Consider the following 15,396-nt stretch of genomic DNA (forward strand, 5'->3'; position numbering starts at 1 on the left):
ATTAACTGGAGTTGGATGAAATTTCAGAATGTCGAAGACAAAAATTACTGAAATGGAATAAATGGAAGGCTCCCGGGTAATATTTGCCAAAACCAGAATATGCTGCCTTCTAGTTAATGATTTGAGTCCTGCCCAGCACCCCTGAGGTCATCAGCATTATCTTCATCATTGTGATTATTACTGAATTTCTCTCAAACTCACACAGAGAATGGCGGTCTAGTAGTAGGTGCTTTGGTGCATTCTATGGCTCTATATCCTGGCTTATTTAGAGCTTGTTAACGGTGTCATCTGGTTTTTAATTGGTCAGCTGTCAAACGCATGGAAAATACTGAATCATCTCCCTGAGCAAAATTGGTGCTTCTGAGCTTCAGACCTGAGTCTGCCGTGGGAATAAGACAGAGGCACGTGAAGCAGTGGGGCTGGGACAAGTCAAAGGCCTCCCTCAATCCACTTAAAGTTCTTCATGTCATCAGGGTGACTCGCCTGTCACTGTCCATATGCTGCCCGAGGCAAAGGGTTAGAGCAGCTGATGGTGACATAGCCTACAGCAGCGGCTGCACCAATTACCTAGGAGTCACATTATATTTACAGTTTGGATGGATGGATGGACGGATGGATGGATGGATGGAAGAAGTTGCAGGTCAAACATCAGGTGTTTTGGTCAGACTTGGCAAATACAGAAATAAAAATATGACTATAACGGTTATTTAAATCTAAGCTACTATAATAATCTTCTGTCTATGCACCCTTGAATATGTCCTTCTGTTTCTCAAGCTTTCTCCATAGAACAACTTCATGGGATTATATTCCACACAAGCCTTACCTTCCTCTAGATGCAGCAGGCTTCTGCGAGCCCTATCAGAGGTAGGGACAGAGGAGGAAGGAATGATAAAGGGAATTCAGGAAAGCGACTTAAGGACAATCTTAAAAAACGAATCCAAATAATGCGTAAGGGTAAAAGAGAGAAGAAAAAGAATGGAAAGTGTACTGAAAGCATCAACATGAAGAAAATGTAAAGAACAGAGAATGATAGCAGCAAAGGCTAGAGGAGGTCTTCAAGTATGTAGAAAGGAAAAGGGAGAAATAGTACATCAAAATGTAAGACATTCTACCAAATGCCCGAGCTCTTCCATTCCCAGCTATTGTCCCAAGAGAACCAAATACATGTCCACACAAATGTTCACAGCAACATTATTCATAATAATGCAAACCTGGAAATAGCCCAAATAATCATCAACTGATGAATGGGTAAACAAAATGTGGTATATCCATACAATGGAATATTACTCAGTGGTAAGATGGAATAAGTATTAATATATACAACATGGATGAATCTTAAAAACATTGCACTAGGGACGCCTGGGTGGCTCAGTGGTTGAGCGTCTGCCTTTGGCTCAGGGCATGATCCTGGAGTCCTGGGATCGAGTCCCGCATCGGGCTGCCTGCATGAAGCCTCCCTCTGCCGGTGTCTCTGCCTTCCTCTCTGGGTCTCTCATGAATAAATAAGTTTAAAAAATCTTAAAACAAAACAAACAAACAAAAAAACCATTGCACTAAGTGAAAGAAGTTATTCGTATGTTTTATTTGTTGTATTTTGTACATATTATATTCATATGGAATGTCCAGAATAGCCAAGTCCAACACACAGAAAGGAGGTTGGTATTTAGAGCTGGGGCAGAGAAGGTATAGGGAATGACTGTTTATGGGCATGGGATTTCTTTTTGGGGTGATGAAAATGTTCTAAAAGTAGACAGTGGGGGTGATTATACAACTCTCAAAATAATAGAAACCACTGAAACTTACACTTGAAAATATTGAACTTCATGGTAGGGGAATTATATCTCAATAAAGCTATTTAATAAAACCCCAGTGTACTATCTCTCTTCAATTTTCCCAGGTCTTCTGTAGGGATTGACCCTAATAGTAGACGAGTGGGAAGGAAAAGGGGAGCAAAAGAGGGGGTTGGGGGCTTAGAAGGATGAAGAAGAAACAGTGGAAGGAGGTAGAGAAGAAAAAGCAACAGAAGAAAGAAATTCTGTTAGGCTTGTTAAACTGCAAGGAGACAGACTCCAGTTAACTCAGCAACAGTCTCCACTGGGAAGGGAACACCTGCTGAGACCTTGAAAGGGCAGAGCCTTAGGCACAAAGCCAGCTCTTGCAAGCAGCCCTGCCGTCATGATGTTTCATGATGTTTCTACTTCTTCCTGTGTATCTAATCCATTTTTTTCTCTAATATCTGCCTTTCTCTACCTTCTCACACCTTCAGCCTGTGTGTGACTTTGACGTACAATGGTTCTTCCCAACATGACTCTACCTCACCAAATCCTTAGTACAATCTTCGCCCTCTGCTTCTGTGGGTATATGATTTGGTCTCTGTTTCCTGATTCTCACGTTCCAAGAGAAGAACCCAATTTGTTCACCGCAAGTTTGCAAGCCAAAACCTGGAACATGGGATTACGGTCAACTAGCCAGTCTACCCTGACACCCCTTGGATCATGGGCCTATTTCTAAAAAAATTAGCATTAGCTAGGAACAGAGCAGTGCACTTATCTGGTTCATAAAGGGCACAGTAGGTTGGAGGGAAGAGAGGGGGGGAAAGATGGGGCAATTTGGCAAAGGATATGGTGGATGGACAGTGGAAAACACTTCTAGCGCTGCAGGGAGAGAAGGAGTCCACGGGAGGCTGGAGATGGAAGCCTGTCAGTGTCCCCGCCAAATGATAACCATTCTTAAGAAATGTAAAGTTTTTGCTCCATCCACGACTCAGAGGAACAGTTATTAACTATGTTGGTGTATTGGTTTGGCCCTAACGTCTGTATTTTTGCCAGAAGAAAATTAGAAAGAGGATGCATTCAGTTCCTTTCCTCATTTTCTGAAGTTTCAAAATCTTCCTATAAACCCTCAAATAATTGAAAGACAATAACTAAAAAGACTTTAGAATGGACTCCAAGTAACTAATATTGAATATTTGCTAAATAATTTTTTTTTCTATTCTACTTCTTACCTCACGTGTCGTGGCCCAACACAATTATTGCATATAAAAACTACCACTTTGCAATTCTACTTCTACTTTGAGGTGTACACCCAGAGGAATTGAAAGTAGAGGCTCGAAGAGGTACACATATCATATTCAGACAGAGACTCAATGTTCATAAGAGCATTACTCACAATACCCAAAAGGTGGAAACAATCCAAATGTCCACCAAGAGATGAATGGATAAAGAAATGTGGTATATACAGATGATTATTATATTAATAATAATATTTTGAGGCCTATTATTCAGCCTCAAAAAAGGAATGAAATTCTGATATATGCTGTAATATGGACAAATCTTGAAAATATTACACTAAGTAAAAGAAGGCAAACACAAAAGAACAAATATTGTATGATTCTACTTATATGAAGATCTGGAAAGGCAAATTCATAGAGTAGAATAGAGACTACCAGGGGCTGGGGTATACCATAGATGGAGTGGCTTATAAACCGCAGAAACTTACTTTTTACAGTTCTGGAGGCTAGAAATCCAAGAGCAAGGTGCTAGCGTGCTCAAGGGAGGGCGCTCTTCTCTTCTAGGGCACAAATTTCTCCTAGTAACCTCACATGGCAGAAGGGGGCTATGGAGCTCTCTGGGGACACTTTTCTAAGGGTATAATCTCGTTCCTGAGGGTTCCACCCTCATGATCTCAGCATCTCCCACAGGCTTCACCTCCTAATACCATCACACTGGGAATTAGGATTTCAACATATGAATTTTTTTTTCAACATATGAATTTTTAAGGAACACAACATTCAGATCATAGCACGGGGGTGGTGGAGGAGAGAATGGGGGATCTTCTAATGGATAGAAACTTTCTGTTTAGGACGATGACAAAGTGCTGGATATGGAGAGTAGTGGTGGTCACACAATATTATGAATATCCTAGAGGCCCTGAATTGTACATTTGAAAATGGTAATTTTATGTTATGTGTATTGTGCCATTAAAAAAGAAAGAACAGGAAGGGCAACAAAAACTGTATTTTGCATGAGTGCTTCTTGGTGAAAATAATTTCCTTTTTTTCGTGAAATCATTCAAAAGTTCTAATTCTCACCAGATCTTCTTACAGAGACGTTGAGGTAGAAATAAGGGACAAGGTGCCCCCATCCCCACCAGTAATGACTCTGTTGCCTCATGAACATGGGGTGTAGCGACACAGAGACCTTTTTTTATCCACACACAATAATCCCCTTCAGTCTGGTCAAAAGATCAAGCCCTGCATGAAATCTTAGTCATTACGTTACTGTTAAAACATCAAAACCGCTGTGCATAGTAACATCTTTCTTTTGGAAAAAAAAAAAAAAAGAAGACTTGTTTCATAGCCCCTCACCCCCATTTTTGTTTTTATATACCATGATGCTGGGGAGGCTTATATGAAGTTGTTCAACACACGTTTTAAGTTATGAAAACAAGGAGCCACACGAATCAGGCGGAGGGTAGGGGTTTCGGGTCATCCCCCCATCCCTGGTTCTATGCCACCACTTTCCCTTGAAAGATGTGGTTTTCTTGTAATAGAAATGAAATATCACTCTCTTAGATCTGGTTTCGGGCTCCTAACTAAAGAGGCCCTTTGTGGACAAGGAATAGTAGTAGCTTGAAAACTTAAAGGTGGGGAGGATGTGATGTGGATGTGATGGCGGGGAGGTGGTGATGCGATTCCGTGCAAGGTGTCTCCCCTGCCCTCCGCTGGGCTGATGCACCTGTGCTTTTAAAAACTTTTTTAAATTTTTTATTTATTTATGATAGTCACAGAGAGAGAGAGAGAGAGAGAGAGAGAGAGAGAGAGAGAGGCAGAGACACAGGCAGAGGGAGAAGCAGGCTCCATGCACCGGGAGCCCAACGTGGGATTCGATCCCGGGTCTCCAGGATCACACCCTGGGCCAAAGGCAGGCGCCAAACCGCTGCGCCACCCAGGGATCCCCGCACCTGTGCTCTTACAGCGGAGCCGGCGCATCTGGACCTTCCCTGCGCCCGGCCCGCCAGCACCACCTCATGCATCTGGGAGTGGTAGAGCTGAAGCACTTTATATTTGCTACGAATTTTCAGGATGGTTATTTTTATGATCTTTTTTGCACACGTTCCTGTGCTGTTGTTCACGTTCTTGTGGAAGCGTCTACCGGGCAACGAGCCTCTGGGAGCTCTTCCCCGTTCCCAATCTCTCTCTCTCTCTCTCTCTCCCTTCCTTTCCACCCTGCCCAGGGCCAGATAGCACTTTCCTGCGGGGACCTTCTTAAAGTCCCCGCACAGCTCTAGCAAACGAGGGCTGCCGCAGCGTTTGGATGAGAACGTCTAGCGCGGGCTCCCACGGACCCAGGCGTTGCTGCCGGTTAATTGGCAGCCGGAAGGACGTGGTCTCCTGGCGGAGTGAGAGGGAGGGCGAGCCCTGTGGGTTGCATTTGGGCCGAGATAAAACAGGTTTTTATTCAGTACTCATGGAGAGAGCGTAATTAACCTTTTAGAAGTTTAAGGATGATCAAATTGTTATTCATTTTGCAAATGAGAAGAGAGAGCTTCCCTTCCTGCCAGCAAAATGCCAGTGCAGATTTCAAGGTCACTGGATGATCTCTTTGAGGGAAAAGAAAGCAATAAACACACACACACACACACACACCCAAACCCACAGATTGAGAAATGTCACCATGAAAACAGGCAGGAATGAAAAGGAACAAATGTTCTTTTCTATCAAGCTCCACAGTAAAAATCAGAGCTAATGTGTGCGGCACATTCACATGGGCCTATTGGATCCTAATGGTGCTGCCCTTGTCGGAGAAAACAGAATATACGACTCCAGCTGGTGACTCCTATGCTCTGGTAGGGCCTCATGATTTCTTAGAGGGTGGGGGAAGGGTTTTCTGAGGCCCAGGCATGCTTTAAAGAGGGCGTGCAGAACACTGCTACCACATGAGAACTCTGTGGGGTGAATAATGAACTCGAGTGCTTCAGGATTTTTTTAAGAAAGGATTTAGCCAAGTCTATGCATGAAAGGAAGTGGTTTTCACTAGGCATCATGCTTTAAAGATGACTGTGCTAGTTATGTGGATGACCTTATTTTGCAACTATGAGCTTTGCCACATCACAAACACCACTTTATCCACTTTGCTTAGGAAAAGGACACTGCGGCGATGCTCTTTTCTTAAAGACAAGACAAAACAACGACTCTGGAAATTGTGTGATGATTTCAAACATACAGAAAAATTGCAGATCACAAATAACAGTACGAAGTAGACCCTTGAAGCAGATTCACTAGTATTTAACATTTTTTGCCTCATTGGCTTTAATATTCTCTCCCCCTCATATGTTATATAGATATTTTTCTCTTTCTATTTATATATACATTATATATCTATTATATATACTATTTATATACTTACTCTGTTGCTTAATGAGCACATGGGATAAAGTCACGCATAATACATATATAGGCATATAATTATTATATGATTGATTTTCCTGAACCATTTGAGAGTAAGATGTAGACAGAGTGTCTCCTTACCCCTAAATATTTCATTGTGTATTTTCTAAGAAGAGGGATATTTACTCACATAACAATGGCACAATGATCAAAATGAGGAAGTTGAACATTGATACACCATTATCTAATCTACCGATCTTTATTCAAGTTTTTCTAATGGCCCCAAGGATGCCTTTACAGTCATTCCCACCCACTTTCCCCCTTCAGAATCCAATATTAGGATCTTGCATTTCACTTAGTTGTTTTTTTTAATTTAATTTTTTTTCACTTTGTTGTTATGACTCTTACTATCCTTTCATCTGGAATGTGTCCTTAACCTTTCATTGTCCTTCATGATATTGTTTTGAAGGGCATAGATCATTTATTTTGCTCCATATCTCTCAGTTTGGATTTATCTGATATTTCATTATCATTAGATTCAGGATATTCATTCAACCCTTTGAATTCATAATAAATTTATATATATATATATTTTTTTTTTTTCAAGAGCACAAGGTAAGTGGTAAGGGGTATTGTGTCCTTTTCACGTGATGCATTCATCCTGCCATTGGTGATACTAAAAGGGGTAAGTTGTGCTTGCCAGAGTTCTCCATTGTTAAGCTGTTCTTTTCCCCTTTATAATTAATTAGGAAATTGTGGGGAGAGTCTCTTTTTCCTTTGTTGGCTTTGCTCTAAGAAAAACAAGCTGCTGGAAGCTGTTCTCAGGTATTTTAAGAGGAGGCCAGATAAGATTTCTTAAATAGTTTAGAAAATACGTTGACTACATGTAATTGGATTTTATTTTTTCTTACTCTGTGGTGTACAGCCCTGCACAGAATCAATCAGGACTCTTTCCCTTCTACCACCGTATCTGAAACTCCAAGCTTATTATCCGTTGACAAAATAATCAAGAAACTACCCTCCTCTCCACACCACTTTTGTGAGGGGAATGTGACAGTTATGCAGAGGAAATCTTCAAGTGGAATAGGAATGAGGAAAGAGGGGGAAGCACATAAATGTTAAGTGCGTAATAATGTCTATTTACAAGGTCTTCCCAACATAAATTAGACATGCACAAATTCTACTTGGCCCTTTCAACCTATAGGGGTCCTAAGTCATTCATTTCTCACTGTCAAAGTTACTCCTACTTCCTTCTATTGTTTTCCATTTCACTGGGAACAGTGGTATCTTCCTGCAGGAAACATGCTCCATTAGGCTGACACAAAGTTTATTATCAGTTTCCTCAAATTGTCTTAGTCATATTCATTGTCCGAGAACATTTCGAAAAGTAAATAGTCTCATGGAGATGCTGGAGGATGGAAAAAATAAAGTAAAGCCAGTTTCTACACATTTGCTAAAGGAGGACATGCCTGGGTGTGTGATTTATGTTGTCTGTAGATCAAACTCAGTGCTGAGGAGAAACAGAATTCCTGGCCCTGAGGCCTTGAAGTTCTCCAGCAGGTCCTCATGAAAAAACACACTTAAAAAAAAAAAAAAAAAAAAAAGATTTTATTTATTTATTTATTTATTAACTTAAGAGAGAGATGGGGGTGGTGTGGGGGGTGAGGGAGGAAAGGGGAGGAGTGGAGAGGGGAGAGGGAGCATCTCCAGCAGATTCTGTGCTGAGCTCAGGCGCCCATCACAAGGTTGGAACCTACAACCCTGAGATCATGACCTGAGCCGAGACCAAGGGTTGGACATCCAACCGACTGAGCTATCCAGGTGCCCCAAAGCACACTTTATAATGAAGTAAAGAATGCCCCTGACAACACTATTTACAGGAAACCAGAAAATAAGTTATAGGGCTGTTTCTTACGAGGACTCCCCATGTGGCTGGTTGCCTAATACCAAAGCACAGTGGGTAAAAAGAAATCACAGGGCTCGTGACTATGCTCTCTGTCATCTGGTTTATTTCAAGGTTAACTTGCAGAGTATCTAAAGCAGTATTTTCAAATGTCCTTTTTTATCTCCCTCAGCCATGTCCTCGGATCTGTCAGATGGGAATGATAAAGCTTTCTCATTGATGCCATTGAGGGTTGTATGAGGTAAGCCAATGGGAGCCACAAAATACAAAGCCAGTCAGTAAATGCTGGAGGGAGAAATTAACAAATGGAACTTGCTGCTATTATTTTTGTTTTTCAGGGGGGAAAAAGGAGGGTGGTGGTGGGACTGAATGAATAATCAAGGCTCCAAACAGAACAACATGTGCACAATAATTTAGCCGGAAAAATCTGTAAGCAGTTTTACCACTCCATGACCTGTGTCTTTGGAAATGACAAACTAGCAAATGTCTAGTTTTGTGTAATTTATCTTTCTAGTAAACCAGGAAAAGCAGGATATAAAACACACCCCTAGGTGACTTAGTAAGTTTGCTATTTAGGGTTCTTGGCTATAACCCAGTCATGTTCCAGCTCTGGTGCTGGAAAAGCACACTCTTTGAGTGCAGAACTGGAACAGCCCACATCAGCACCATCTGGGAACTTCTTAGATATGCAAACTATCAGCCTTATCTTAGATCTACTGAATCAGAAACTAGGGGTGGGGCCCAGGAATTTGTTTTAACAAGGCCTGCAGATGATTCTGGTACTGGCTAAAGTTTCATCATTAAAAAACAAGGCTAATCACCTACCAAGGCCTCTCCCAGAATATGACCAACAAATAAATAAATAAAATCCTGTTTTTGTATGGAAGAATGCTTATTTTTCCTCCACTATGGAGAAGTAGGAGGCAAAGCATCCAGTTTATGGTTAGAGTGACATTAAGATATATTATCAGGTCAAAAAAATTATGATGAAGAGGGATCAGACTATATCTATCCCTTATTTATCCCAATGGAAAGTACTATACCTTTTGACTCTGCCTTAATATTGGCTTAGCCTAAAATTTAGGTTCAATCCTAGGACTCTTAAGATTATGACAGGAACTCAAGGCAGATGCTTAACTGACAGCCACCCAGGAGCTCCCCAACCCCACTTTTTAGGACTACACTAGTGCATATAGGCAAGATAAGCTCTGAGCAGACCTTATTCTGGTTATTTATTTATTTATTTATTTGTTTATTTATGATGCTCAGTCTTGTCCTGAATCCTCAGGCTGCTAAGTACTATACATACTTCAGATTCCCACATTGAGTTAAGGGCTCTTGTGGAGTAGATATTAGAATGCAAACCAGAGAGAAGAAAAGAAAGAAAAAGTTGTGGTGAGGGTGAGTAAGGAAAGGGTAGTACTTTCAAATTTCATAATAGACAAACCATTCAGTCAACTTGAGGAAGAAGGACCTGGCTCTACCATTGCCCCCAGAACCCACATCCCCCTTGAGTCAGACTGCCAGGGTCAAGGATAAAAACGCAGATGGTGATGACCCTGTATACATAGGGGCCTCATCAGGTGCAGGCTTTAGAGACAAGATCTTTAATCATAGTCTCCTGCAACGTGGGAAAAAGTGGGGAACTCTCTAAATCTAATTGCCTTTCCATTTAGGCTAAATGTTCGATAGTAAATTTTAGAAAAAAACAGATTACTTTTAGCTCTAAATTTGGCTCATTTAGCTAAATGTCATATCCATTTCAAAAAAGAAGAATGAATGAGTTGATATCTTCAAACTTGCAGTAGGCTTTTAGGTTTTCCATTTTTAAAAACTTATTTAGTTTTTACAATATGAAAATTATAGACAGAGTGACATTTAAACCTTTGCTTTTCATAGCATTTCACACTTACACCATTTTAAAAGACAGCTATTAACATTTACAAAAATCTTTCAGAAACCAAATGTTCTAACATGCAGAATTCCAATTATACTGTGTAAGAGGGTTATCAACCATTCTTCTACAAGAATACTTTGAAGTGTCTGGTATTAAACCAAGAGCTAAAATGTCAGTTGCACATAGACAATAAATTAGGGTTTATAAAATCTTGTAAGATTTATTTAATATTACAATTTTGACCTTTAGGCTGTCCTCACCATAGCTTACTTAACTTTCTCTCTCTCTCTCTCTCTCTCTCTCTCTCTCTCTCTCTCCCTCTCTCTCCCTCTTTCCCTCTCATCCCAGGAATTTTACTTGAATGTTAAACAAAGGTTGTGTTGCAAGTTATGTGAAGTTATGTGACTCATTCATGCTCTGGATGAATGCTTCCCACGCCTCCCCAGCTCCTCCTGTTTGGGGTTTGGAATCCTGAGAGGCAATGCCCACTTCTTTACACAGCACACAAGTGGGGCTACTGCTGGAATGCTCATCCTCTGTGTGGAATGCTAATGGGGGGCAGCCTGTTCCAGGAGCAGGAAGGCTGTCTAGCTCTTGTAGGACTGACATTTGAAGACAAGCCTGAGGATATAGGACCTCTCTCAGAATTCTCAACTGCTTAGCCAGAGAGATAAAAGACAGTGGTATTTACATTTATTGTGCTAACGATTTTGGGATGAGATGCACCAGAATTTGCAAAAAAGAGCAATCAAAAGAAATTCTGATCATTACCATTGAGTTGAGGAAGAGTCAGGAAATTTCCAATCAAGGATGGACTCCAGCCCAGGGTCCATGCCTTTCACATCTTACAGAAGGCTCCTACAAGCAAATCATGCTCATTATTGGGCACTGTTCCCAGAACCATGGCCAATGTGGAAGGGAGAGAGGAGATGTCAGAACACAGAAGTGACTAGTTCACCATCTTGGTCTGGCCTCGCTCTTGGCAGAACTGAGAATTTTCTTTTCCCCCTGCATGTCTGAAAGGAGCTAGAGAGAACCACAGTTTTTTGGAAGGCTGTTTTTCACCCACTAAATAGGTCTTAAGAATATCAGCAAACACGTTGAGAGCATTTCTACAGACCAGACTTCATCCTAACCTCTTTACATATTCACGCCTCATAAGGACTCCAGGATTTACTGATGAGGAACCAAGACACAGGAGGTTGAAGCAATTTGCTCAGGGTCGAACAGCGCGGGGCCGGTGGAGTCGTAATTTGCACACAGGCAGTCTGCCTCAAGCCTTGCTTTATGGACGGCCAGGTTCCTTCTGAGAAACCCCCTATTCAAGGTGGGTTAAAAAAAACGACACCAGCCTATTAATGCTCTCACATTTTTTACCAACAATCTGCGAAGTTACAAATGACCCGAGGTAAGGTCATATACTTGAGCCTTTATAGAATTCATTCTGTCACCTGCTTTTGAAAGCAGCTTTGTGCTGAAGCCAAGAGCAACAAGCTCAATCTAATAGCGAGGAATTGCTTAAGTAAGTGGTTCTCTGCAGCCAACTGCCAAGTCAGAAGCCTGTGAGCAACCTGCAGCTGATGCATTAATGACACTCCTCATTTGCAGCAGATAGGACTTTTTTTTTCCTATATTTTTGTTAAACAACATATGTGACATATTGTGTGAGCACATTTCTGGATGTTAGCTTCCGAGATCTATCTGTGTAAAAAATAGATCAGTATTCGTGAACCCAGAGAAGGGTATCACCCACTGCTAGCCTACATTTTATGATTGTAGGACAAATCAAATTCCATTTCAGTGAAAGAGATTCAAAGACTTCTCACTTGCAGCTGATGGGCCACTTATTTTAAGCAATATTCCATCTAGCAAAATTCTAATGTAGCCATGGAATTGGGTCATTTCCTTGGAGTCCACTGAAAGGTTGGCACTATACACATAATCACCTACCATCCATTCATATTGATTCTGATCTACTTAGGATTCTATTAACTATGCAGTGATTTTAACCCCTTACATATTTCTCTCAGATCATCTATGTACTTAGGACACTGGGTGACAAATACTCTATGTATGAATGAATTAACTTTGTATGAAATAATTATTTTCCTGTTTCCATGCCTTAAAAACAAACACCTAGGTTTGCCTGGCTGGCTCAGTCATCAGAGCATGTGATTCTTGGTTTCAAGGTCACGAGTTCAAGCCCCACATTGGGGGTAAAGCTTACTTAATAAAAACCAAAAAAACCCACAACAGATGCACCTGGATGGCTCAGTGGGTTGAGCGTCTGCCTTTGGCTCAGGTCATGATCTGTGTCCTGGGATTGAGCCCCATATCTGGCTTCCTGCTCGGCGACAGGTCTTCTCTCTCTCTCTCTCAAACAAATAAAATCTAAAATAACAATGAAAACCAAATACCTACTTCTTTTTGATAACTGCTAATAAAATGGCAGTAATTGTGGTTCTTTTTCTGTCACTTGATATTATGTTGCTTTTTCTGAAATAAGCAAAAGTGCTATTTTCAGGAATAGGCCAAAAATAACGGGAAAAGAGAAGTGAGCTCACAGTGGGAACTCTTAGGGTCCTTTGGAAGGCAGTGATCACACCAGGCCTTTGTTATTTAATTTGGACTTCACTTTCAAAACACTGGCCTTTGCACTTGGCAAGAGGCCCTCTTTCAGGTAAATTCTATCATTTTCTAGACTTTTACCTCTAGCGCTAAATACAAATGTAGGATGACAGGAATAAATGTCATTTATCTATAGGCAGAGTTTATTTCATGAAGCCATTGACAAAGAAAGAAATGAAAGCTGCTAGTGTTTTTCTTTTTTTTTTTTTAAAGATTGAAATCTGAGTCTTGGGCATAAATACTAACACAAGTTAATGATTTCATTTACTTATTTATTTCACATTTATTTAGGCAATCATGGAGGAAACCAGGGAGCCGTTTCAACAAGTTCGAGGGAGAATTTTTTGCTAAGGTTACATTTCTAGATCAGAAATGTGCAAATGGTGGCCAGACTGGCCTCTTTCATGGTGATGAAGGAAGAAAGCCAGCTGAAACTCCATTCTAGGCAGAATTTATGGGTCTGTTCACAAGAATTCTTTTGCATCACCATCACTTGTCTACAAGGTACAGAGATGCAACAGTGCTCCGAGACAAAGACTAGAATCAGAATCTGGGAAGGTGGGATCGAATCAATGCATTTCCCCTGGAAGCACAGTGTTCCCCTCACTTAGCCTTATGTCCCTATGGAAAACCAGAAAGGGAATCAGAAACGGACCTCTCTGTTTGCCGGCCATCTGAGCAATTGCAAAACTCTAGTTCAGTTCCTCATTACCGCATTACTTGTCACCTGTGTAGGTGCAGAAGCTTCCTTGCCTGCTCTCTCTTCCTCCAGACTCCTCTTCCTCCAGTTCCTGCGACATGCTGCTGACAGTTTGATCTTCTTTGGGCACTTCTGTGATCGTCACAGTCCCCTGAAAAACTGTAAGTGGTTCCCTGCTGCCTGCAGATAATATTGGAAAGTTCTAACCTGGTCCCCCAGGATTTAACCCTGTATCTGTAAAGGGTTCCACGTGGCAAGTTACAGAAACCGACTCTGGTTGATTTAAGCAAAAAAGGGAATTTCGAAAAAAGGATATTGGGCAGCTCACAAAATTGCTGGGAGGGCTGGAGAACCAGGCTCAGAAGCTTCTGCTGCCAGAACACATTTTCAAAATCCTGCCGAAGAACTGGTTGGATGAGGACACCACAGCTGCTGCCACCAAACACTAGAAGAGGTAGTTCCCATCCCTGACACTCCTACCTTCTCCTGCAGCCACCATTCCAATGTGTCCAAAACACAAAATTCTGTGTCATCAGTGATAGTCTGAATTTTTTTTTTTTGTCCTGTCCCTGCTTCTTACAAGTTCCCTATTCAAAAATCCAGTGGGTGAGTGCCTCTGTCTGGTGGACCTTAGGTCATTTGCCCATGCCCTGGCCGCACGATAGCATGGGAAAGAGCAGCTGGAAGATGGGTCATCTTTAACGGTAGGTGGCATCTGCCTCCTTCCATGACTCAAAAATGGTGAATTCCAGCAAAGAAACAGGGAATTCCTCCAAGGAAAATCTGGGTGGTTCAGATGCTGGGTAAATGGTTAATATTCACTACACACGTTCACTCTTGTCTTGCTGATCTATGTCCCGCAACTCACACTCCTAGATCCTACACTCCAAAAACCCCAACAAATTGTCCACTTACTGTTTCATTTAGCAACATCTAATGATACCTATATGCTCAACACTGTGCTGGGTAATGCAAATAAAGAAATGACGGATACATCCAGGAGATTAATCCATGCAGGGGCACATACAGGTAAGAAGGCAATTAGGATCTGGTGCTGCGAGACAGGTAAACTCAAGATGCTTTGGGACCGCCCATGAAGGGCACTCATTCTGGATGGAAGAAATCATCACCTGGTTGGAGTGGCCATTTCTTCCCATCTGTCCAGACGAGTGGGAACAGGTCGTGCTGCTTGTGCCTTTCTACCTTTTCCCATCATCCATGAAACCATGCTGCTGACTCTTCTCTCCCCCCAGCACTACCCAGGTGCTGCTACTGGCAAGTTTACTGGAATCCCCAGCTGGTCCATCTTAGCTTAAACTACCTTCCGAATTTGCCACTAGCATGCTCCTGCAGGATGGAAGGGACTCAGCTCTACTGCTTTCTTGTGACTCTGGAGAGGTGATGGTTTTCCTACTCATCATCTCCTCCACTGTCTATCCCTCTACTCTTCTACTGCTCAGTTGTAGTTCAGCTTGTTTCCAGAGAAGCTGCCCTCCTCAGCAGCCTGATCACGGAAACTTTGCTTAGGCAGCCTGGAGAGGAGCATTGACCTGCCCCCAGCCTTTAAAATGACTTGTGACGTTCCATCTTTCTGCTTGCTTGCTGACACGTCGGTATTTTTGCCTACCTTTGGATAAGTGGATGACTTTCGGCAATCCCAGTTAAGATAGTCTTAATGCTCCCTTCATCCAGGAGCTGCTGTGATTTTAACGAATTTTTTCTAGACACCATAAAAAGTGGGGCGTGATATTTCAGTTCTCAGAGCATGGTTTCGGAACACCTAAACTATATATAGTGTCATGGGCCAGCTTGACAGTTGGATGCTGGCCTGGAAATACTAGCTTCCTGCTGACAGCACTGTCTTCCTGCATTTTTTTTTC

General features: G+C 41.8%; 1 long non-coding RNA gene across 2 annotated transcripts in view; it reads left to right on the forward strand.

Moving 5' to 3' along the window:
- LOC140641253 (uncharacterized) overlaps positions 1-14,342 on the forward strand; it is a 46,548-nt gene extending 32,206 nt beyond the window's left edge. Inside the window, exons 2-4 of one of the 2 annotated variants that reach the window (XR_012037798.1) lie at positions 8,464-8,532; positions 10,537-11,596; positions 13,108-14,342. This is a non-coding gene — a long non-coding RNA (uncharacterized lncRNA). The remainder of the gene's footprint in view (positions 1-8,463; positions 8,533-10,536; positions 11,597-13,107) is intronic. The other variant, XR_012037799.1, reaches the window with a different exon arrangement.
- The last annotated feature ends 1,054 nt before the right edge of the window (positions 14,343-15,396 follow it).

The sequence above is a fragment of the Canis lupus genome, chromosome 10 (genome assembly GCF_048164855.1).
Source record: "Canis lupus baileyi chromosome 10, mCanLup2.hap1, whole genome shotgun sequence".
Classification (NCBI taxonomy): domain Eukaryota; kingdom Metazoa; phylum Chordata; class Mammalia; order Carnivora; family Canidae; genus Canis; species Canis lupus.